The sequence below is a fragment of the Procambarus clarkii genome, chromosome 56 (genome assembly GCF_040958095.1).
Source record: "Procambarus clarkii isolate CNS0578487 chromosome 56, FALCON_Pclarkii_2.0, whole genome shotgun sequence".
Taxonomy (NCBI): Eukaryota; Metazoa; Arthropoda; class Malacostraca; order Decapoda; family Cambaridae; genus Procambarus; species Procambarus clarkii.
In genome coordinates this window covers 24,264,063-24,290,662 of record NC_091205.1, presented here as the reverse complement: position 1 = coordinate 24,290,662, position 26,600 = coordinate 24,264,063, and the positions used below count along the sequence as shown (strand labels likewise).

General features: G+C 45.3%; 3 long non-coding RNA genes across 3 annotated transcripts; all 3 read right to left on the bottom strand.

The window, feature by feature from the left end:
* Positions 1-1,257: 1,257 nt before the first annotated feature.
* On the bottom strand, positions 1,258-2,710 carry LOC138353021 (uncharacterized). The gene is made up of 2 exons (XR_011223008.1): positions 2,580-2,710; positions 1,258-1,651 (listed from the first exon to the last, which is right to left on the bottom strand). It is a non-coding gene; the product is annotated as an uncharacterized lncRNA (long non-coding RNA).
* Positions 2,711-14,961: 12,251 nt separating this feature from the next.
* LOC123770932 (uncharacterized) lies at positions 14,962-16,470 on the bottom strand. Its single transcript, XR_006774419.2, has 2 exons — positions 16,094-16,470; positions 14,962-15,342 (listed from the first exon to the last, which is right to left on the bottom strand). It is a non-coding gene; the product is annotated as an uncharacterized lncRNA (long non-coding RNA).
* A 5,441-nt stretch (positions 16,471-21,911) lies between these two features.
* LOC138353020 (uncharacterized) lies at positions 21,912-23,302 on the bottom strand. Its single transcript, XR_011223007.1, has 2 exons — positions 23,130-23,302; positions 21,912-22,296 (listed from the first exon to the last, which is right to left on the bottom strand). It is a non-coding gene; the product is annotated as an uncharacterized lncRNA (long non-coding RNA).
* Positions 23,303-26,600: the final 3,298 nt, after the last annotated feature.

Sequence of the window (26,600 nt, the reverse complement as noted above, 5' to 3'; positions counted from 1 at the left end):
ACCCTAGATGAACCCTAGAGGCTTCAGGTGAATTTCAGGTTGTAATACTTTTGACCATGTCGTGTTCTAGTGGTCTGATGGGTGTGCTTGGGAGTACCCCAGAGCATTGGTTCGAATCCTCCTCCTGGCTACTTCTGATTTTCTCGAGTTTACAGCTAGAGGTTTACTGTAATCTCGAACTTAGTTCAGTACTACATTATACTTATGGCTGATCAGCAAGGTGAAGACAGTGCCGTTATCTAGGTTCACCGGAGCCATATATTATATTGATCCTCAACATTGCAATGTGGCGTAACCTTAGTTGCATCATGTTGCAAACTCTTGTAAACAATGAGCTAAGCTCTTCTGTATTCCGGGAGAGCGTTGTGTACTGGACCTAGTGACCTCTGTTGCAGCGCTGCCAGACGTAAAGGTTGGGTTCCACTGGAAATGTTAATTGCTTAGAGTCCTAGATTAATCACGGATATGAGTCCGGGATTGACTCTGTTCATTTTTTATGCATGACATACCCATCCCGTGGGTGGTAGTGGATCCCATACCCATCCCGTGGGTGGTAGTGGACCCCATACCCATCCCGTGGGTGGTAGTGGACCCCATACCCATCCCGTGGGTGGTAGTGGACCCCATACCCATCCCGTGGGTGGTAGTGGACCCCATACCCATCCCGTGGGTGGTAGTGGACCACATACTCACCCCGTGGGTGGTAGTGGACCCCATACCCATCCCGTGGGTGGTAGTGGACCCCATACCCATCTCGAGGGTCGTAGTGGACCCCATACCCATCCCGTGGGTGGTAGTGAACCCCATACCCATCCCGTGGGTGGTAGTAGACCCCATACCCATCCCGTGGGTAGTAGTGGACCCCATACCCATCCCGTGGGTGGTAGTAGACCCCATACCCATCCCGTGGGTGGTAGTGGACCCCATACCCATCCCGTGGGTGGTAGTGAACCCCATACCCATTCCGTGGGCAGTAGTGCCTAATGCCTCTGTTCACCTAGCAGTACAAAGGCATAGTGGACTTAGGCAAACTTTGAAGGAATTACATCCTTGGTAAGGTCATTAGTGTGACAATATAGGCCTAAATTATGTATATACACAGTCTTCCTGTCATCGACAAAACGAAGTACATTGAAAATGGTTATGTTCTTGTTCCCTAACGAACTGTACCTGTGGAATCTAGGTAAATGTTCTTAGATGATTGATTGAATTTGTTCATTGAGTACATATTTGCAAAGGATATTAATTATATTCCAATACTTATAAATGCATATATTTGTGGAAGCATTGTACCAAAGTTACTAAAAGCTGATCAATCAATTTGTTACTGCCGAGACAGGACATTAAAGCTCTTGATCACACTTTTTACAATTTCATTATATCACAAATTTGGGGTTTCTATATTTTCTGGCCGGATGTTTGTTGTGCTTGATAGGAAACTGCTGGTCACGGAGAGTACGGGATCACATTAACCAAAGAAACGACCTCGTCTGAAACCTCGGCCGAAACCTCTGCCGAAACCTCGCCGGCCGAAACCAAGCTGTGGGTCAGCCGCGGGGTCAGGGTCCGCCAGGGCGAAGGGGTCAGGCATGGCTCGGGCTGACCCCATCAGGGCGGCCAGGGCCACCACCAACACCACCATCAGCGACAACTGAAATATTGAAATACATTTTAAGGATTTACTGTTCATAAGAAGATTATGATGTGTTTTATTTATATTAATATGAGATACTGGTCCTGTAGGACCCACCCTGTAGGACCCACCCTGTAGAACCCACCCTGTAGGTCCCTCCCTGTAGGACCCACCCTGTAGGACCCACCCTGTAGGACCCTCCCTGTAGGACCCACCCTGTAGGACCCACCCTGTAGGACCCACCCTGTAGAACCCTCCCTGTAGGACCCACCCTGTAGGACCCTCCCTGTAGAACCCACCCTGTAGGACCCTCCCTGTAGGACCCACCCTGTAGGACCCACCCTGTAGGACCCACCCTGTAGGACCCACCCTGTAGGACCTTCCCTGTAGGACCCTTCCTGTAGAACCCAACCTGTAGAACCCTCCCTGTAAGGCTGCTTATCTACAACCCTATTACCAAAACAGTATGTACCAAGTTTACAATCTCTTGATAGACGAAGACCCCATAGAGTATACTCCCGCAATATATAATAGGATGGATGGTAGAGACGGGAGGGATACTAGCATATAATCTATCACACCAAGCAGCATAAAGAAGGGTTCGCAGTGGACAGGATTAACACTATAGGAGTCAGTGGCTCTCTAGTAAGTTGAGAGGTGGAAAGGACACAGGAGTCGAAGGAACTGTGATGTAAATAGGACCTGTCATGCCAGTAGGCCGACTGAAATGTTGCTTTCCTGTTTTGTAATCATCATTAAAACTTTCGCGACGAAAGGAGCAAAAATTACTGAAATATAATAGTTATATGCAACAGAAAAAGTGATTAATATTATTAATTGTATGTGAAAGGAGTTATGCATCCGGTTGTAAATGATTAACCCACTTTAAACGCTAATGGGGTGATAAGGGGTGAAGGGTCACGCCCATAGCGAAGGCTGTACTTACAAGTTTCATGTCTGTGAAGTCAATGTTGTCGGTCAGAATTGGCTGTTCAGCGTTGACTGTCTTTGTCGAAGCGCGTGCAGCTCTTTATATACCGAAATATAGACGTGAGCGACTTCTGGTGCCGCCCTCTGGTGCCGACCTCTCTAGTGCCGACCTCTGGTGTTGCCTTAACACCCAACTCTAGTATCCTGTTGATGCTTTTTTGTTTGGTGTCCAGTGTACGGCTCAATCTGGCGCAAGGAGAACACGTGTTTCTGTTTTGGTTTTGTTACAAACTCTCATAAAAGTAGAAATGCTGTTACAGTAATATCTGAGAGTATATTTGCTTACTTTGGAGTACAAACACGAAGAGTGATCCATATGTTATCGTTGTGGTAGGGACGATTAACTGATCTGAAGAAAAGTGATGGATATATTATCCATGTCGATAATAATAATGATCGATTATCATCACTTACTAGCGTGAAGGAAGGTATAGATAGAGTCGCAGGAATTAATTAGCAATATCTGTCAAGAGGAACAAGATATTGTAAGATCTTAGATGAGGAAGTTAGGAAATTATTAAAATCTTAGAAGATTTAGAAGTTCTAAGAAGTTAATTTTAGCTGAGGAAGTTAACAGCAAATTGGTCTATCATCAGGTGGATATGTAGTGGATATGATTTACATTCTCGTGATCAATGACAGAAAAGCTGGACGGAAATACGAGAGCATTGAAAGAACTTTCGAAAATATTATGTAAATAGTAGAATAAAATATCTGATGGAGAACCGAATCGAACTATCAGGAGAAAGCGCCAAGCTATTACGACTATATAACACTTGAAAGGGATAAGGATCAGGATTGGGGATGAGACGGGGAGGGGGAAAGGAATGGTGCCCAACCCCTTGGACGATCGGGGATTGAACGCCGACCTGCATGAAGCGAGACCGTCGACCTACCGTCCAGCCCAAGCGGTTGGACTATCGAGAATGAAAGTTCTGGTAATGGGAGACTTCGCGACCTGATTGATAGGGATAAATGATTAATCAATAATTTCTCGAATACTGTAATGAGTGGGAAGAAATGGGTCCAGGGAGTTAGGGCATGGAGAGTAAAGCTACTAAAAATAGTGAAATGGAACTTCATGACAAATAATCAGGGAAAATCATTTGGGCCTTCGGGCCGCTCCAAGCAACAGCCTGGTGGACCAAGCTCTCACAAGTCAAGCCTGGCCTCGGGCCGGGCTTGGGGAGTAGAAGAACTCTCAGAACCCCATCAACCAGGTATCTAAATATTTTAAATATATAGAACAATTAAAAAATATACAGTTCATTAAACCACTAAATAGATTAAAAAAAAGTTGAGATTAGGAATTGAAACTTTCCAACAAACACATATTGGTGAGTGAATTATTATTAATATTATTATGGAGAAAATCAATTGGAGCCATGAGGAGGATTCGAACCTGCGTTCCCTGGGTACTACCAAGCTCACGCCTTGAAATACTGGTACCAGGTTGATGCCTCACGACCCCTAGAATATTCAGTAGAGTCTCAGGTTACAGTGCTTTTTAACGTATCGTGGTCTAGTGGTTTCAGTTGTGTGCTTGGGAGTATACCCAGGGGAGCCGGGTTCGAATCCTAGTTGTGGCTACAACTGATGTTTTCAGTAATACATCACGTTACTGTGATATATTTTATACATCATAATTATTATTATTATTTTATTGTTATTATTATAGACTGATTCATTGTTATATATTATAATTATTAATTATTTGTGTAATTATTTACTCTATTTTTATGTATTAATAAAACAAAAACAGTGAAATTAGCAGTGTCCCTCATGCACCCGCTAGCCTCATGTCCTCACTTGTACACTTTCTCATTCCCGGAAAATCTAGTTCACAGATGCTCACCATGAGGGGGAAAAAAATTAAATATTTCTACAAGCACTTAGACCAGTACCTGTATTTGGAGTGCTTGGAAGCATTTATTTGTCATTTCCTCATAATACTGTCATTGTTGTTGTTGTTGAAATTGAAATAAGTTTATTGAGGTAAAATACACACAAAGGGATGAGGTAGCTCAAGCTATTCTCACCCGGCCTGTTATATGTGTAAAGTGCGTTTGTGCGTTGCACTTCTAGAGACCAGAGCAACTTCCTGAGTGTCTTGGCTCATGTCTTGGCTCAGGGTTGTTGCTGCTGTAAGCTACAGGTGGTACTGTATCTTATCTACCTACCAACCTGGCGGTACAGGGTTATTCTCTAAGCGTACGTCCTAATTCGGGGATATTAACTGGAGAGCATACCTGGAGGGCGTTTCGGAATTTGTTCTACTCCCCCCTCCACTCCCCGACTTGTGGTAACTTGGTCCAACAGGCTTGTTGCTTGGAGCGGCCCGCAGGCCTACTACAGCTTGGTTGGTCCGGCACTTCTTGCAAGAACCTGTCCAAGTGCTTCTTGAATACCTCCCACTTATAATAATACCTCTTACAGTAATATTGTAAGCTTACGCTTGAGCCAGGGATGTGGTAAGCTTTCTTTTTTTCAGGAATGTTGTAAGCTTAATAATTACACCTTGACTCCGGGATCATGTAATAACCTTACGGCCTTACTCTGGGATGTAGTTAGTTACACACACACACACACACACACACACACACACACACACACACACACACACACACACACACACACACACACACACACACACACACACACACACACAGCCCAGTAGGCTCAGGAATCTGTACACCAGTTGATTGACGGTTGAGAGGCGGGACCAAAGAGCCAGAGCTCAACCCCCGCAAGCACAATTAGGTGAGCACACACACTTTGTTGACTAGTACCCGAGCTGAGAGGTATGAGCTACGAGGAGAGACTACGGGAATTAAACCTCACTTCGTTGGAAGACAGTAGAGTTAGGGGGGACATGATCACCACATTCAAGATCCTCAAGGGAATTGACAGGGTTGATAAAGACAGGCTGTTTAACACAAGGGGCACACGCACTAGGGGACACAGGTGGAAACTGAGTGCCCAAACGAGCCACAGAGATATTAGAAAGAACTTTTTTAGTGTCAGAGTGGTTGACAAATGGAATGCATTAGGAAGTGATGTGGTGGAGGCTGACTCCATACACAGTTTCAAGTGTAGATATGATAGAGCCCAATAGGCTCAGGAACCTGTACACCTGTTGATTGACAGTTGAGAGGCGGGACCAAAGAGCCAGAGCTCAACCCCCGCAAGCACAACTAGGTGAGTACACACACACACACACAGGAAGCAGCCCGTAACAGCTGTCGAACTCTTGGGGACCTATTTACTCGTTAGTAGGTAGCCCCAACCAGTTGGATTGGCTGGCTACTGGCCGGGTCCTCGTTCGATTCCCGATGATCCAAGTGGTTGGGTATCGTCGATTCATTCCTTATTCCCCATCTTCTGGCTCCTCATACCCCAGCTCCTGGTCCTCATACCCCAGATCCTGGTCCTCATACCCCAGCTCCTGGTCCTCATACCCCGGTTCCTCGTCCTCATATCCAAGTTCCTGGTCCTCACACCCCAGCTCTTGGTCCTCATACCCCAGCTCCTGGTCCTCATACCCCAGCTCCTGGTCCTCATACCTCGGTTCCTGGTCCTCATACCCCAGATCCTGGTCTTCATGCCTAGCTCTTGGTCCTCATACCTCATCTCCTGGTCCTCATACCCCCAGCTCCTGGTCCTCATACCCCCAGCTCCTGGTCCTCATACCTCAGGTCCTGGTCCTCATACCCCGGTTCCTTGTCCTCATATCCCAGTTCCTGGTCTTCATACCCCAGCTCCTGGTCCTCATACCCCAGCTCCTGGTCCTCATACCTCCAGCTCCTGGTCCTTTTCCAGATCCTGGTCCTCATACCCCCAGCTCCTGTTCCTCATACCCCAATCCTGGTTTTCATACCCCAGATCCTGGTCCTCATATCCCAGATCCTGGTCCTCATACCCCAGCTCCTGGTCCTCATACCCCAGATCCTGGTCTTCATACCTAGCTCTTGGTCCTCATACCTCAGCTCCTGGTCCTCATACCCCCAGCTCCTTGTCCTCATACCCCCAGCTCCTGGTCCTCATACCTTAGCTCCTGGTCTTCATACCCCAGCTCCTGGTCTTCATACCCCAGCTCCTGGTCCTCATATCCCAGCTCCTGGTCCTCATACCCCAGCTCCGTGTCCTCATACCCCAGCTCCTGGTCCTCATACCCCAGCTCCGGGTCCTCATACCCCAGCTCCGGGTCCTCATATCCCAGCTCCGGGTCCTCATACCCCAGCTCCGGGTCCTCATACCCCAGCTCCGGGTCCTCATACCCCAGCTCCAGGTCCTCATGTTCCTTGCAAGTGTCATAAAGCCATACTGGCTTAGCGCTTTCTCCTCATAATTTCTTTTACCTCTATCATCAATAAACTCACGAACTCCTTGATACTAGTTAAGATTGTTAACTAGCGATTACAAAGTAATCAACATGATAGATCAATGAGAAAATTAATATGAGGAAGATTCGAATCTTTGTACATCACGTTAATACGATTTCTTTGTGTGTTTGAAGAGATGCGTGGGGTAAGTAGAATCCCAGACCACAAGCCAGAGCACATGAGGGGGGGGGGGGAATTGTGTGAAGCCCTGCTTAGGCTTCAGTGAACCCTAGATGAACCCTAGAGGCTTCAGGTGAATTTCAGGTTGCAATACTTTTGACCATGTCGTGGTGTAGTGGTCTGATGGGTGAGCTTGGGAGTACCCTAGAGCATTGGTTCGAATCCTCCTCCTGGCTACTTCTGATTTTCTCGAGTTTACAGTTAGAGTTTACTGTAATCTCGAACTTAGTTCAGTACTACAGTATACTTATGGCTGATCACCAAGGTGAAGACAGTGCCGTTATCTAGGTTCACCGGAGCCATATATTATATTGATCCTCAACATTGCAATGTGGCGTAACCTTAGTTGCGTCATGTTGCAAACTCTTGTAAACAATGAGCTAAGCTCTTCTGTATTCCGAGAGAGCGTTGTGTACTGGACCTAGTGACCTCTGTTGCAGCGCTGCCAGACGTAAAGGTCGGGTTCCACTGGAAATGTTAACTGCTTAGAGTCCTAGATTAATCACGTATAAGAGTCCGGGATTGATTCTGTTCATTTTTTATGCATAACATACCCATCTCGTGGGTGGTAGTGGATCCCATACCCACCCCGTGGGTGGTAGTGGACCCCATACCCATCCCGTGGGTGGTAGTGGACCCCATACCCATCTCGAGGGTGGTAGTGGACCCCATACCCATCCTGTGGGTGGTAGTGGACCCCCATACCCATCTCGTGGGTGGTAGTGGTCCCCCATACCCATCTCGAGGGTCGTAGTGGACCCCATACCCGTCCCGTGGGTGGTAGTGAACCCCATACCCATCCCGTGGGTGGTAGTAGACCCCATACCCATCCCGTGGGTGGTAGTGGACCCCATACCCATCTCGTGGATGGTAATGAACCCCATACCCATCCCGTGGGTGGTAGTGGACCCCGTACCCATCCCGTGGGTGGTAGTGGACCCCATACTCATCCCGTGGGTGGTAGTGGACCCCATACCCATCCCGTGGGTGGTAGTGCACTCCCATACCCATTCCGTGGGCAGTAGTGCCTAATGCCTCTGTTCACCTAGCAGTACAAAGGTATAGTGGACTTAGGCAAACTTTGAAGGATTTACATCCTGGGTAAGGTCATTAGTGTGACAATATAGGCCAAAATTATGTATATACACAGTCTTCCTGTCATCGACAAAACGAAGTACATTGAAAATGATTATGTTCTTGTTCCCTAACGAACTGTACCTGTGGAAACTAGGTAAATGTTCTTAGATGATTGATTGAATTTGTTCATTGAGTACATATTTGCATAGGATATTAATTATATTCCAATACTTATAAATGCATATATTTATGGAAGCATTGTACCAAAGTTCCTAAAAGCTGATCAATCAATTTGTTACTGCCGAGACAGGACATTAAAGCTCTTGATCACACTTTTCACAATTTCATTATTTCACAATTTTGGGTTTCTATATTTTCTGGCCGGATGTTTGTTGTGCTTGATAGGAAACTGTTGGTCACGGAGAGTACGGGATCACATTAACCAAAGAAACGTCCCCCGCTGAAACGTCCCCCGCCGAAACGTCCCCCGCCGAAACGTCCCCCGCCGAAACCAAACTGGGGGTCAGCCGAGGGGTCAGGGTCGGCCAGGGCGTAGGGGTCAGGCATGGCTCGGGCTGACCCCATCAGGGCGGCCAGGGCCACCACCAACACCACCATCAGCGACAACTGAAATATTTAAATACATTTTAAGGATTTACTGTTCATAAAAAGATTGTGATGTGCTTTATTTCTATTAATATTAGATACTGGTCCTGTAGGACCCTTCCTGTAGAACCCTCCCTGTAGGAACCCTCCCTGTAGGACCCTCCCTGTAGGACCCTCCCTGTAGAACCCTCCCTGTAGAACCCTCCCTGTAGGACCCTCCCTGTAGGACCCTCCCTGTAGGACCCTCCCTGTAGGAACCCTCCCTGTAGGACCCTCCCTGTAGACCCTCCCTGTAGGACCCTCCCTGTAGGACCCTCCCTGTAGAACCCTCCCTGTAAGGCTGCTTATCTACCACAGTATGTACCAAGTTTACAATCTCTTGATAGACGAAGACCCATAGAGTATACTCCCGCAATATATAATAGGATGGATGGTAGAGACGGGAGGGATACTAGCATATAATCTATCACACCAAGCAGCATAAAGAAGGGTTCGCAGTGGACAGGATTAACATTATAGGAGTCGGTGGCTCTCTAGTAAGTTGAGAGGTGGAAAGGACACAGGAGTCGTAGGAACTCTGATGTAAATTGGACCTGTCATGCCAGTAGGCCGACTGAAATGTTGCTTTCCTGTTTTGTAATCATCATTAAAACTTTCTTGACGAAAGGAGCAAAAATTACTGAAATATAATAGTTATATGCAACAGAAAAAGTGAAAATTAATATTAATTTGATGTGAAAGGAGTTATGCATGATTACGCATGACATGAAAGTGATTAATATTATTAATTGGATGTGAAAGGAGTTATGCATTATGTGCATAGTTATGTGAAAGGAGTTATGCATTATGCTTTCACATCATTGGATGTGAAAGGAGTTATGCATCACTTTGGTTATAAATGATTAACCACCCTAAACGCTAATAGGGTGATCAGGGGTGAAGGGTCACGCCCATAGCGAAGGCTGTACTTACAAGTTTCATGTCTGTGAAGTCAATGTTGTCGGTCAGAATTGGCTGTTCAGCGTTGACTGTCTTTGTCGAGGCTCATGCAGCTCTTTATATACCGTAATATAGACGTGAGCGTGCTCTGGTGCCGCTCTCTGGTGCCGCCCTCTCTAGTGCCGACCTCTGGTGTTGCCTTCACATCCAACTCTAGTATCCTGTTGATGCTTTTTTGTTTGGTGTACAGTATACGGCTCAATCTGGCGCAAGGAGAACTCGTGTTTCTGTTTTTGTTACAAACTTTCATAAAAGTAGAAATGCTCTTACGGTAATATCTGAGAGTATATTTGCTCACTTTGGAGTACAAACACGAAGAGTGATCCATATGTTATCCTTGTGGTAGGGACGATTAACTGATCTGAAGAAAAGTGATGGATATATTATCCATGTCGATAATAATAATGATCGATTATCATCACTGACTAGCGTGAAGGAAGGTATAGATAGAGTCGCAGGAATTAATTAGCAATATCTGTCAAGAGGAACAAGATATTGTAAGATCTTAGATGAGGAAGTTAGGAAATTATTTAAATCTTAGAAGATTTAGAAGTTCTAAGAAGTTAATCTTAGCTGAGGAAGTTAACAGCAAATTGGTCTATCATCAGGTGGATATGTAGTGGATATGATTTACATTCTCGTGATCAATGACAGAAAAGCTGGACAGAAATACGAGAGCATTGAAAGAACTTTCGAAAATATTATGTAAATAGTAGAATAAAATATCTGATGGAGAACCGAATCGAACTATCAGGAGAAAGCGCCAAGCCATTACGACTATATAACACTTGGAAGGGATAAGGATCAGGATTGGGGATGAGACGGGGAGGGGGAAAGGAATGGTGCCCAACCCCTTGGACGATCGGGGATTGAACGCCGACCTGCATGAAGCGAGACCGTCGACCTACCGTCCAGCCCAAGCGGTTGGACTATCGAGAATGAAAGTTCTGGTAATGGGAGACTTCGCGACCTGATTGATAGGGATAAATGATTAATCAATAATTTCTCGAATACTGTAATGAGTGGGAAGAAATGGGTCCAGGGAGTTAGGGCATGGAGAGTAAAGCTACTAAAAATAGTGAAATGGAACTTCATGACAAATAATCAGGGAAAATCATTTGGGCCTTCGGGCCGCTCCAAGCAACAGCCTGGTGGACCAAGCTCTCACAAGTCAAGCCTGGCCTCGGGCCGGGCTTGGGGAGTAGAAGAACTCCCAGAACCCCATCAACCAGGTATCTAAATATTTTAAATATATAGAACAATTAAAAAATACACAGTTCATTAAACCACTAAATAGATTAAAAAAAGTTGAGATTAGGAGTTGAAACTTTCCAACAAACACATATTGGTGAGTGAATTATTATTAATATTATTATGGAGAAAATCAGTTAGAGCCATGAGGAGGATTCGAACCTGCGTTCCCTGGGTACTACCAAGCACACGCCTTAAACCACTGGTACTAGGTCGATACCTCCCGACCCCTAGAATATTCAATAGAGTCTCAGGTTACAGTGCTTTTTAACGTATCGTGGTCTAGTGGTTTCAGTTGTGTGCTTGGGAGTATACCCAGGGGAGCCGGGTTCGAATCCTAGTCGTGGCTACAACTGATCTTTTCAGTGATACATCACGTTACTGTGATTTATTTTATACATCATAATTATTATTATTGACTGATTCATTGTTATATATTATAATTATTAATTATTTGTGTAATTATTTACTCTATTTTTATGTATTAATAAAACAAAAACGGTGAAATTAGCAATGTCCCTCATGCACCCGCTAGCCTCATGTCCTCACTTGTACACTTTCTCATTCCCGGAAAATCTAGTTCACAGATGCTCACCATAAGGGGGGAAAAATAAAATATTTCTACAAGCACTTAGACCAGTCCTGTATTTGGAGTGCTTGGAAGCATTTATTTGTCATTTCCTCATAATACTGTCATTGTTGTTGTTGTTGAAATTGAAATAAGTTTATTGAGGTAAAATACACACAAAGGGATGAGGTAGCTCAAGCTATTCTCACCCCGTTTGTTGTATGTGTAAAGTGCGTTTGTGCGTTGCACTTCTAGAGACCAGAGCAACTTCCTGAGTGTCTTGGCTCAGGGTTGTTGCTGCTGTATGCTACAGGTGGTACTGTATCTTATCTACCTACCAACCTGGTGGTACAGGGTTATTCTGTAAGCGTACGTCCTAATTCGGGGATATTAACTGGAGAGCATACCTGGAGGGTGTTTCGGAATTTGTTCTACTCCCCCCTCCACTCCCCGACTTGTGGTAACTTGGTCCAACAGGCTTGTTGCTCGGAGCGGCCCGCAGGCCTACGACAGCCTGGTTGGTCCGGCACGTCTTGCAAGAACCTGTCCAAGTGCTTCTTGAATACCTCCCTCTTACAATAATACCTCTTATAGTAATATTGTAAGCTTACGCTTGAGCCAGGGATGTGGTAAGCTTTCTTTTTTTCAGGAATGTTGTAAGCTTAATAATTACACCTTGACTCCGGGATCATGTAATAACCTCACGGCCTTACTCTGGGATGTAGTTAGTTACACACACACACACACACACACACACACACACACACACACACACACACACACACACACACACACACACACACACACACACACACACAGGAAGCAGCCCGTAACAGGTGTCTAACTCCTGGGGACCTATTTACTCGTTAGTAGGTAGCCCCAACCAGTTGGATTGGCTGGCTACTGGCCGGGTCCTCGTTCGATCCCAGATGATGCAAGTGGTTGGGTAACGTCGATTCATTCCTTATTCCCCAGCACCTGGTCCTCATACCCCAGCTCCTGGTCCTCATACCCCAGCTCCTGGTCCTCATACCCCAGATCCTGGTCCTCATACCACAGCTCCTGGTCCTCATACCCCGGTTCCTCGTCCTCATATCCCAGTTCCTGGTCCTCACACCCCAGCTCCTGGTCCTCATACCCCAGCTCCTGGTCCTCATTCCCCAGATCCTGGTCCTTATACCCCAGCTTCTGGTCCTCATACCCCAGCTCCTGGTCCTCATTCCCCAGCTCCTGGTCCTCATACCCCAGATCCTGGTCCTCATACCTAGCTCCTGGTCCTCAACCTCAGCTCCTGGTCCTCATACCCCCAGCTCCTGGTCCTCATACCCCCAGCTCCTGGTCCTCATACCTCAGCTCCTGGTCCTCATACCACGGTTCCTCGTCCTCATATCCCAGTTCCTGGTCCTCATACCCCAGCTCCTGGTCCTCATACCCCAGATCCTGGTCCTCATACCCCAGATCCTGGTCCTCATACCCCCAGCTAATGGTCCTCATACCCCAGCTCCTGGTCTTCATACCCCAGCTCCTGGTCCTCATACCTCCAGCTCCTAGTCCTTTTCCAGCTCCTGGTCCTCATACCCCCAGCTCCTCATACCCCAGATCCTGGTTTTCATACCCCAGATCCTGGTCCTCATATCCCAGATCCTGGTCCTCATACCCTAGCTCCTGGTCCTCATATCCCAGCTCCTGGTCCTCATACCCCGGCTTCTGGTCCTCATACTCCAGATCCTGGTCCTCATACACCCAGCTCCTGGTCCTCATACCCCAGCTCCGGGTCCTCATACCCCAGCTCCGGGTCTTCATATTCCTTGCAAGTGTCATAAAGCCATACTGGCTTAGCGCTTTCTCCTCATAATTTCTTTTACCTCTATCATCAATAAACTCACGAACGCCTTGATACTAGTTAAGATTGTTAAATAGCGATTACAAAGTAATCAATATGATAGATCAATGAGAAAATTAATATGAGGAAGATTCGAACCTTTGTACATCACGTTAATACGATTTCTTTGTGTGTTTGAAGAGATGCGTGGGTGGTAGTGAACCCAGACCACAAGCCAGAGCACATGAGGGGGAGGGGAATTGTGTGAAGCCCTGCTTAGGCTTCAGTGAACCCTAGATGAACCCTAGAGGCTTCAGGTGAATTTCAGGTTGCAATACTTTTGACCATGTCGTGTTCTAGTGGTCTGATGGGTGAGCTTGGGAGTACCCTAGAGCATTGGTTCGAATCCTCCTCCTGGCTACTTCTGATTTTCTCGAGTTTACAGCTAGAGGTTTACTGTAATCTCGAACTTAGTTCAGTACTACAGTATACTTATGGCTGATCACCAAGGTGAAGACAGTGCCGTTATCTAGGTTCACCGGAGCCATATATTATATTGATCCTCAACATTGCAATGTGGCGTAATCTTAGTTGCATCATGTTGCAAACTCTTGTAAACAATGAGCTAAGCTCTTCTGTATTCCGGGAGAGCGTTGTGTACTGAACCTAGTGACCTCTGTTGCAGCGCTGCCAGACGTAAAGGTCGGGTTCCACTGGAAATGTTAATTGCTTAGAGTCCTAGATTAATCACGGATAAGAGTCCGGGATAGATTCTGTTCATTTTTTATGCATGACATACCCATCTCGTGGGTGGTAGTGGATCCCATACCCATCCCGTGGGTGGTAGTGGTCCCCATACCCATCCCGTGGGTGGTAGTGGACCCCATACCTACCTCGAGGGTGGTAGTGGACCCAATTCCCATCCCGTGGGTGGTAATGGACCCCATACCCATCCCGTGGGTGGTAGTGGACCCCATACCCATCCAGTGGGTGGTAATGGACCCCATACCCATCCCGTGGGTGGTAGTGAACCCCATACCCATCTCGTGGGTGATAGTGGACCCCATATCCATCCCGTGGGTGGGAGTGGACCCCATACCCATCCCGTGGGTGGTAGTGGACCCCATATCCATCCCGTGGGTGGTAGTGCACTCCCATACCCATTCCGCGGGCAGTAGTGCCTAATGCCTCTGTTCACCTAGCAGTACAAAGGTATAGTGGACTTAGGCAAACTTTTAAGGATTTACATCCTGGGGAAGGACATTAGTGTGACAATATAGGCCTAAATTATGTATATACACACTCTTCCTGTCATCGACAAAACGAAGTACGTTGAAAATGGTTATGTTCTTGTTCCCTAACGTACCTGTGGAAACTAGGTAAATGTTCTTAGATGATTAATTGAATTTGTTCATTGAATACATTTTTGCATAGGATATAAATTATATTCCAATACTTATAAATGCATATATTTATGGAAGTATTGTACCAAAGTTCCTAAAAGCTGATCAATCAGTTTGTTACTGCCGAGACAGGACATTAAAGATCTTGATCACACTTTTCACAATTTCATTATTTCACAATTTTGGGTTTCTAGATATTCTGGCCGGATGTTTGTTGTGCTTGATAGGAAACTGTTGGTCACGGAGAGTACGGGATCACATTAACCAAAGAAACCACCTCGTCTGAAACCTCGGCCGAAACCTCGCCGGCCGAAACCAAACTGGGGGTCAGCCACGGGGTCAGGGCCGGCCAGGGCGTAGGGGTCAGGCATGGCTCGGGCTGACCCCATCAGGGCGGCCAGGGCCACCACCAACACCACCATCAGCGACAACTGAAATATTGAAATACATTTTAAGGATTTTCTGTTCATAAGAAGATTGTGATGTGTTTTATTTTAATTAATATGGGATACTGGTCCTGTAGGACCCTCCCTGTAGAACCATCCCTGTAGTGCCTTCCCTGTCGAACCCTCCCTGTAGAACCCTCCCTGTAAGGCTGCTTATCTACCACAGTATGTACCAAGTTTACAATCTCTTGATAGTCGAAGACTCATAGAGTATACTCGCGCTATATATAATAGGATGGAATGGTAGAGACGGGAGGGATACCAGCATATAATCTATCACACCAAGCAGCATAAAGAAGGGTTCGCAGTGGACAGGATTACCATTACAGGAGTCGGTGGCTCTCTAGTAAGTTGAGAGGTGGATAGGACACAGGAGTCTAAGGAACTCTGATGTAAATTGGACCTGTCACGCCAGTAGGCCGACTGAAATGTTGCTTTCCTGTTTTGTAAATATCATTAAAACTTTCGTGACGAAAGGAGCAAAAATTACTGAAATATAATAGTTATATGCAACAGAAATAGTGATTAATATTGGATGTGAAAGGAGTAATGCATGATTACGCATGACATGAAAGTGATTAATATTATTAATTGGATGTGAAAGGAGTTATGCATTATGTGCATAGTTATGTGAAAGGAGTTATGCATCACTTTGGTTATAAATGATTAACCACCCTAAACGCTAATGGGATGATCAGGGGTGAAGGGTCACACCCATAGCGAAGGCTGTACTTACAAGTTTCATGTCTGTGAAGTCAATGTTGTCGGTCAGAATTGGCTGTTCAGCGTTGACTGTCTTTGTCGAGGCTCATGCAGCTCTTTATATACCGAAATATAGACGTGAGCGAGCTCTGGTGCCGCCCTCTGGTGCCGCCCTCTGGTGCCGCCCTCTGGTGCCGCCCTCTCTAGTGCCGACCTCTGGTGTTGCCTTCACACTCAACTCTAGTATCCTGTTGATGCTTTTTTGTTTGGTGTTCAGTATACGGCTCAATCTGGCGCAAGGAGAACTCGTGTTTCTGTTTTTGTTACAAACTTTCATAAAAGTAGAAATGCTCTTACGGTAATATCTGAGAGTATATTTGCTCACTTTGGAGTACAAACACGAAGAGTGATCCATATGTTATCCTTGTGGTAGGGACGATTAACTGATCTGAAGAAAAGTGATGGATATATTATACATGTCGATAATAATAATGATCGAATATCATCACTGACTAGCGTGAAGGAAGGTATAGATAGAGTCGCAGGAAGTAATTAGCAATATCTGTCAAGAGGAACAAGATATTGTAAGATCTTAGATGAGGAAGTTAGGAAATTATTTAAATCTTAGAAGATTTAGAAGTTCTAAGAAGTTAATTTTAGCTGAGGAAGTTAACAGCAAATTGGTCTATCATCAGGTGGATATGTAGTGGATATGATTTACATTCTCGTGATCAATGACAGAAAAGCTGGACAGAAATACGAGAGCATTGAAAGAACTTTCGAAAATATTATGTAAATAGTAGAATAAAATATCTGATGGAGAACCGAATCGAACTATCAGGAGAAAGCGCCAGCCATTACGACTATATAACACTTGAAAGGGATAAGGCTCAGGATTGGGGATGGGGCGGGGAAGGGGAAAGGAATGGTGCCCAACCCCTTGGACGATCGGGGATTGAACGCCGACCTGCATGAAGCGAGACCGTCGACCTACCGTCCAGCCCAAGCGGTTGGACTATCGAGAATGAAAGTTCTGGTAATGGGAGACTTCGCGACCTGATTGATAGGGATAAATGATTAATCAATAATTTCTCGAATACTGTAATGAGTGGGAAGAAATGGGTCCAGGGAGTTAGGGCATGGAGAGTAAAGCTACTAAAAATAGTGAAATGGAACTTCATGACAAATAATCAGGGAAAATCATTTGGGCCTTCGGGCCGCTCCAAGCAACAGCCTGGTGGACCAAACTCTCACAAGTCAAGCCTGGCCTCGGGCCGGGCTTGGGGAGTAGAAGAACTCCCAGAACCCCATCAAGCAGGTATCTAAATATTTTAAATATATAGAACAATTAAAAAATATACAGTTCATTAAACCACTAAATAGATTAAAAAAAAGTTGAGATTAGGAATTGAAACTTTCCAACAAACACATATTGGTGAGTGAATTATTATTAATATTATTATGGAGAAAATCAGTTAGAGCCATGAGGAGGATTCGAACCTGCGTTCCCTGGGTACTACCAAGCACACGCCTTAAACCACTGGTACCAGGTCGATGCCTCACGACCCCTAGAATATTCAGTAGAGTCTCAGGTTACAGTGCTTTTTAACGTATCGTGGTCTAGTGGTTTCAGTTGTGTGCTTGGGAGTATACCCAGGGAAGCCGGGTTCGAATCCTAGTCGTGGCTACAACTGATGTTTTCAGTGATACATCACGTTACTGTGATTTATTTTATACATCATAATTATTATTATTATTTTATTGTTATTATTATAGACTGATTCATTGTTATATATTATAATTATTAATTATTTGTGTAATTATTTACTCTATTTTTATGTATTAATAAAACAAAAACAGTGAAATTAGCAGTGTCCCTCATGCACCCGCTAGCCTCATGTCCTCACTTGTACACTTTCTCATTCCCGGAAAATCTAGTTCACAGATGCTCACCATGAGGGGGAAAAAAATAAAATATTTCTACAAGCACTTAGACCAGTCCTGTATTTGGAGTGCTTGGAAGCATTTATTTGTCATTTCCTCATAATACTGTCATTGTTGTTGTTGTTGAAATTGAAATAAGTTTATTGAGGTAAAATACACACAAAGGGATGAGGTAGCTCAAGCTATTCTCACCCGGCCTGTTATATGTGTAAAGTGCGTTTGTGCGTTGCACTTCTAGAGACCAGAGCAATCTTCCTGAGTGTCTTGGCTCATGTCTTGGCTCAGGGTTGTTGCTGCTGTATGCTACAGGTGGTACTGTATCTTATCTACCTACCAACCTGGCGGTACAGGGTTATTCTGTAAGCGTACGTCCTAATTCGGGGATATTAACTGGAGAGCATACCTGGAGGGTGTTTCGGAATTTGTTCTACTCCCCCCTCCACTCCCCGACTTGTGGTAACTTGGTCCAACAGGCTTGTTGCTTGGAGCGGCCCGCAGGCCTACTACAGCCTTGGTTGGTCCGGCACTTCTTGCAAGAACCTGTCCAAGTGCTTCTTGAATACCTCCCACTTATAATAATACCTCTTACAGTAATATTGTAAGCTTACGCTTGAGCCAGGGATGTGGTAAGCTTTCTTTTTTTCAGGAATGTTGTAAGCTTAATAATTACACCTTGACTCCGGGATCATGTAATAACCTTACGGCCTTACTCTGGGATGTAGTTAGTTACACACACACACACACACACACACACACACACACACACACACACACACACACACACACACACACACACACACACACACACACACACAGCCCAGTAGGCTCAGGAATCTGTACACCAGTTGATTGACGGTTGAGAAGCGGGACCAAAGAGCCAGAGCTCAACCCCCGCAAGCACAATTAGGTGAGCACACACACTTTGTTGACTAGTACCCGAGCTGAGAGGTATGAGCTACGAGGAGAGACTACGGGAATTAAACCTCACTTCGTTGGAAGACAGTAGAGTTAGGGGGGATATGATCACCACATTCAAGATCCTCAAGGGAATTGACAGGGTTGATAAAGACAGGCTGTTTAACACAAGGGGCACACGCACTAGGGGACACAGGTGGAAACTGAGTGCCCAAACGAGCCACAGAGATATTAGAAAGAACTTTTTTAGTGTCAGAGTGGTTGACAAATGGAATGCATTAGGAAGTGATGTGGTGGAGGCTGACTCCATACACAGTTTCAAGTGTAGATATGATAGAGCCCAATAGGCTCAGGAACCTGTACACCTGTTGATTGACAGTTGAGAGGCGGGACCAAAGAGCCAGAGCTCAACCCCCGCAAGCACAACTAGGTGAGTACACACACACACACACAGGAAGCAGCATGTAACAGCTGTCGAACTCTTGGGGACCTATTTACTCGTTAGTAGGTAGCCCCAACCAGTTGGATTGGCTGGCTACTGGCCGGGTCCTCGTTCGATTCCCGATGATCCAAGTGGTTGGGTATCGTCGATTCATTCCTTATTCCCCATCTTCTGGTCCTCATACCCCAGATCCTGGTCCTCATACCCCAGCTCCTGGTCCTCATACCCCGGTTCCTCGTCCTCATATCCAAGTTCCTGGTCCTCACACCCCAGCTCTTGGTCCTCATACCCCAGCTCCTGGTCCTCATACCCCAGCTCCTGGTCCTCATACCTCGGTTCCTGGTCCTCATACCCCAGATCCTGGTCTTCATGCCTAGCTCTTGGTCCTCATACCTCATCTCCTGGTCCTCATACCCCCAGCTCCTGGTCCTCATACCCCCAGCTCCTGGTCCTCATACCTCAGGTCCTGGTCCTCATACCCCGGTTCCTTGTCCTCATATGCCAGTTCCTGGTCCTCATACCCCAGCTCCTGGTCCTCATACCCCAGCTCCTGGTCCTCATAACTCCAGCTCCTGGTCCTTTTCCAGATCCTGGTCCTCATACCCCCAGCTCCTGTTCCTCATACCCCAATCCTGGTTTTCATACCCCAGATCCTGGTCCTCATATCCCAGATCCTGGTCCTCATACCTCAGCTCCTGGTCCTCATACCCCAGATCCTGGTCTTCATACCTAGCTCTTGGTCCTCATACCTCAGCTCCTGGTCCTCATACCCCCAGCTCCTTGTCCTCATACCCCCAGCTCCTGGTCCTCATACCTTAGCTCCTGGTCTTCATTCCCCAGCTCCTGGTCTTCATACCCCAGCTCCTGGTCCTCATATCCCAGCTCCTGGTCCTCATACCCCAGCTCCGGGTCCTCATACCCCAGCTCCTGGTCCTCATACCCCAGCTCCGGGTCCTCATACCCCAGCTCCGGGTCCTCATACCCCAGCTCCGGGTCCTCATACCCCTGCTCCTTGGTCCTCATACCCCAGCTCCGGGTCCTCATATTCCTTGCAAGTGTCATAAAGCCATACTGGCTTAGCGCTTTCTCCTCATAATTTCTTTTACCTCTATCATCAATAAACTCACGAACGCCTTGATACTAGTTAAGATTGTTAACTAGCGATTACAAAGTAATCAACATGATAGATCAATGAGAAAATTAATATGAGGAAGATTCGAATCTTTGTACATCACGTTAATACGATTTCTTTGTGTGTTTGAAGAGAATGCGTGGGGAATAGGAATCCCAGACCACAAGCCAGAGCACATGAGGGGGGGGGGAATTGTGTGAAGCCCTGCTTAGGCTTCAGTGAACCCTAGAGGAACCCAAGAGGCTTCAGGTGAATTTCAGGTTGCAATACTTTTGACCATGTCGTGGTGTAGTGGTCTGATGGGTGAGCTTGGGAGTACCCTAGAGCATTGGTTCGAATCCTCCTCCTGGCTACTTCTGATTTTCTCGAGTTTACAGTTAGAGTTTACTGTAATCTCGAACTTAGTTCAGTACTACAGTATACTTATGGCTGATCACCAAGGTGAAGACAGTGCCGTTATCTAGGTTCACCGGAGCCATATATTATATTGATCCTCAACATTGCAATGTGGCGTAACCTTAGTTGCGTCATGTTGCAAACTCTTGTAAACAATGAGCTAAGCTCTTCTGTATTCCGGGAGAGCGTTGTGTACTGGACCTAGTGACCTCTGTTGCAGCGCTGCCAGACGTAAAGGTCGGGTTCCACTGGAAATATTAACTGCTTAGAGTCCTAGATTAATCACGGATAAGAGTCCGGGATTGATTCTGTTCATTTTTTATGCATGACATACCCATCCCGTGGGTGGTAGTGGATCCCATACCCATCCCGTGGGTGGTAGTGGACCCCATACCCATCCCGTGGGTGGTAGTGGATCCCATACCCATCCCGTGGGTGGTAGTGGACCCCATACCCATCCCGTGGGTGGTAGTGGACCCCATACCCATCCAGTGTGTGGTAATGGACCCCATACCCATCCCGTGGGTGGTAGTGAACCCCATACCCATTTCATGGGTGATAGTGGACCCCATGTCCATCCCGTGGGTGGGAGTGGACCCCATACCCATCCCGTGGGTGGTAGTGGACCCCATGCCCATCCCGTGGGTGGTAGTGGATCCCATACCCATCTCGTGGGTGATAGTGGACCCCATACCCATCCCGTGGGTGGTAGTGCACTCCCATACCCATTCCGCGGGCAGTAGTGCCTAATGCCTCTATTCACCTAGCAGTACAAAGGTATAGTGGACTTAGGCAAACTTTGAAGGATTTACATCCTGGGTAAGGTCATTAGTGTGACAATATAGGCCTAAATTATGTATATACACAGTCTTCCTGTCATCGACAAAACGAAGTACATTGAAAATGGTTATGTTCTTGTTCCCTAACGAACTGTACCTGTGGAAACTAGTTAAATGTTCTTGGATGATTGATTGAATTTGTTCATTGAGTACATATTTGCATAGGATATTAATTATATTCCAATACTTATAAATGCATATATTTATGGAAGCATTGTACCAAAGTTCCTAAAAGCTGATCAATAAATTTGTTACTGCCGAGACAGGACATTAAAGCTTTTGATCACACTTTTTCACAATTTCATTATTTCACAATTTTGGGTTTCTATATTTTCTGGCCGGATGTTTGTTGTGCTTGATAGGAAACTGCTGGTCACGGAGAGTACGGGATCACATTAACGAAAGAAACGGCCGAAACCTCCGAAACCTCCGCCGAAACCTCCGCCGGAACCTCCCCGGCGGACAGCAAACTGGGGGTCAGGGCCGGCCAGGGCGTAGGGGTCAGGCATGGCTCGGGCTGACCCCATCAGGGCGGCCAGGGCCACCACCAACACCACTATCAGCGACAACTGAAATATTTAAATACATTTTAAGGATTTACTGTTCATAAAAAGATTGTGATGTACTATATTTCTATTAATATTAGATACTGGTCCTGTAGGACCCTCCCTGTAGAACCCTCCCTGTAGAACCCTCCCTGTAGAACCCTCCCTGTAGGACCCTCCCTGTAGAACCCTGCCTGTAGAACCCTCCCTGTAGAACCCTTCCTGTAAGGCTGCTTATCTACCACAGTATGTACCAAGTTTACAATCTCTTGATAGACGAAGACCCATAGAGTATACTCCCGCAATATATAATAGGATGGATGGTAGAGACGGGAGGGATACTAGCATATTGTCTATCACACCAAGCAGCATAAAGAAAGGTTCGCAGTGGACAGGATTACCATTATAGGAGTCGGTGGCTCTGTAGTAAGTTGAGAGGTGGAAAGGACACAGGAGTCGAAGGAACTGTGATGTAAATAGGACCTGTCATGCCAGTAGGCCGACTGAAATGTTGCTTTCCTGTTTTGTAAATATCATTAAAACTTTCGTGACGAAATGAGCAAAAATTACTGAAATATAATAGTTATATGCAACAGAAAAAGTGATTAATATTAGATTGTGAAAGGAGTTATGCATGATTACGCATGACATGAAAGTGATTAATATTATTAATTCGATGTGAAAGGAGCTATGCATTATGTGCATAGTTATGTGAAAGGAGTTATGCATTATGCTTTCACATCATTGGATGTGAAAGGAGTTATGCATCACTTTGGTTATAAATGATTTAACCACCCTAAACGCTAATGGGGTGATCAGGGGTGAAGGGTCACGCCCATAGCGAAAGCTGTACTTACAAGTTTCATGTCTGTGAAGTCAATGTTGTCGGTCAGAATTGGCTGTTCAGCGTTGACTGTCTTTGTCGAGGCTCATGCAGCTCTTTATATATCGAAATATAGACGTGAGCGTGCTCTGGTGCCACGCTCTGGTGCCGACCTCTCTAGTGCCGACCTCTGGTGTTGCCTTCACATCCAACTCTAGTATCCTGTTGATGCTTTGTTGTTTGGTGTACAGTATACGGCTCAATCTGGCGCAAGGAGAACTCGTGTTTCTGTTTTTGTTACAAACTTTCATAAAAGTAGAAATGCTCTTACGGTAATATCTGAGAGTATATTTGCTCACTTTGGAGTACAAACACGAAGAGTGATCCATATGTTATCCTTGTGGTAGGGACGATTAACTGATCTGAAGAAAAGTGATGGATATATTATCCATGTCGATAATAATAATGATCGATTATCATCACTGACTAGCGTGAAGGAAGGTATAGATAGAGTCGCAGGAAGTAATTAGCAATATCTGTCAAGAGGAACAAGATATCGTAAGATCTTAGCTGAGGAAGTTAGGAAATTATTTAAATCTTAGAAGATTTAGAAGTTCTAAGAAGTTAATTTTAGCTGAGGAAGTTAACAGCAAATTGGTCTATCATCAGGTGGATATGTAGTGGATATGATTTACATTCTCGTGATCAATGACAGAAAAGCTGGACAGAAATACGAGAGCATTGAAAGAACTTTCGAAAATATTATGTAAATAGTAGAATAAAATATCTGATGGAGAACCGAATCGAACTATCAGGAGAAAGCGCCAAGCCATTACGACTATATAACACTTGAAAGGTATAAGGATCAGGATTGGGATGAGACGGGGAGGGGGAAAGGAATGGTGCCCAACCCCTTGGACGATCGGGGATTGAACGCCGACCTGCATGAAGCGAGACCGTCGACCTACCGTCCAGCCCAAGCGGTTGGACTATCGAGAATGAAAGTTCTGGTAATGGGAGACTTCGCGACCTGATTGATAGGGATAAATGATTAATCAATAATTTCTCGAATACTGTAATGAGTGGGAAGAAATGGGTCCAGGAGTTAGGGCATGGAGAGTAAAGCTACTAAAAATAGTGAAATGGAACTTCATGACAAATAATCAGGGAAAATCATTTGGGCCTTCGGGCCGCTCCAAGCAACAGCCTGGTGGACCAAGCTCTCACAAGTCAAGCCTGGCCTCGGGCCGAGCTTGGGGGAGTAGAAGAACTCCCAGAACCCCATCAAGCAGGTATCTAAATATTTTAAATATAAAGAACAATTAAAAAATATACAGTTCATTAAACCACTAAATAGATTAAAAAAAGTTGAGATTAGGAATTGAAACTTTCCAACAAACACATATTGGTGAGTGAATTATTATTAATATTATTATGGAGAAAATCAGTTAGAGCCATGAGGAGGATTCGAACCTGCGTTCCCTGGGTACTACCAAGCACACGCCTTGAAACTACTGGTACCAGGTTGATGCCTCACGACCCCTAGAATATTCAGTAGAGTCTCAGGTTACAGTGCTTTTTAACGTATCGTGGTCTAGTGGTTTCAGTTGTGTGCTTGGGAGTATACCCAGGGGAGCCGGGTTCGAATCCTAGTCGTGGCTACAACTGATGTTTTCAGTGAATACATCACGTTACTGTGATTTATTTTATACATCATAATTATTATTATTTTATTTTTATGATTATAGACTGATTCATTGTTATATATTATAATTATTAATTATTTGTGTAATTATTTACTCTATTTTTATGTATTAATAAAACAAAAACAGTGAAATTAGCAGTGTCCCTCATGCACCCGCTAGCCTCATGTCCTCACTTGTACACCTTCTCATTCCCGGAAAATCTAGTTCACAGATGCTCACCATGAGGGGGAAAAAATTAAATATTTCTACAAGCACTTAGACCAGTCCTGTATTTGGAGTGCTTGGAAGCATTTAGTTTGTCATTTCCTCATAATACTGTCATTGTTGTTGTTGTTGAAATTGAAATAAGTTTATTGAGGTAAAATACACACAAAGGGATGAGGTAGCTCAAGCTATTCTCACCCCGTTTGTTGTTGTATTTGTAAAGTGCGTTTGTGCGTTGCACTTCTAGAGACCAGAGCAACTTCCTGAGTGTCTTGACTCAGGTTTGCTGCTGTATGCTACAGGTGGTACTGTATCTTATCTACCTACCTACCTGGTGGTATAGGGTTGTTCTGTATGCGTACGTCCTAATTCGGGGATATTAACTGGAGAGCATACCTGGAGGGTGTTTCGCGAGGTTTGTTCTACTGCCCCGAGCCCGGCCTGAGGCCAGGCTCGACTTGTGGTAACTTGGTCCAACAGGCTTGTTGCTTGGAGCGGCCCGCAGGCCTACTACAGCCTGGTTGGTCCGGCACTTCTTGCAAGAACCTGTCCAAGTGCTTCTTGAATACCTCCCTCTTACAGTAATATTGTAAGCTTACGCTTGAACCAGGGATGTTGGTAAATTTCTTTTTTTCAGGAATGTTGTAAGCTTAATAATTACACCTTGACTCCGGGATCATGTAATAACCTTACGGCCTTACTCTGGGATGTAGTTAGTATTCATGGGGTTTTATACCATTGTGAGACAGTATTCATGGAGTCTCAGACAGTTGTGAGACAGTATTCATGGGTCTCAGACAGTTGTAAGACAATATTCGTCGGTCTGAGACCATTGTGAGACAGCATTCACGGGTCTCAGACCATTGTGAGACAGTACAACTCGCCTGACACCCATTGTTTGTGGCAGAGGCTCTGAATATGCAACTGTGGTCTGAACGCGGCTCAAAAAGCTGGTTCTAATAAACAAACCTCACCCAACATAATCAAATCTTCTCTATCTCAACCCAGCCTATTCTATTCTAACTCATCCTAACCTATACCATTCTTTTGTAACCCTAAGCTAATGTATTCCTTTCTATTCTGTCTTAATCTAACGCAAACAAGGGATACAATTTTGTGTTTTATTTATGGTGGCGAGGTGTGTAACGTCACTGTGACGTCACTGTGATGTCACGGTGACGTCGCCTAGTTCATGCCAGTCCAGGTTTTAGACCCGACTGGTCGTGCTGGCGCCCCTTGGTAGTGATGGGGCGGCTCTTGTGTGATATGTATCTCAAGATACACATTGTTTGGTGAACGTAATGGATTGAAAGGTTTAACATTTAAAAAGGATACATGCCTCGTCAGATCAACACGCCTTGTCAACATAATAATAATAGTAATGTTAAATAGAATTATAAAAAAGGGGAACATTGTAACAAGAGAGCAGTACATAGTAGTACAACATGAACATCATAACAACATGAACAAGCCACAGGCGCGGCGGCAGTCAGACGGGGGCAGACAATGGAAGAAGTTACACCTCGGTACCAGTTAACCAGGAGGACAGGTCAGCGGTTACCAAGTCACGAAGAGGTCAGAGTTGATGCCGTCAT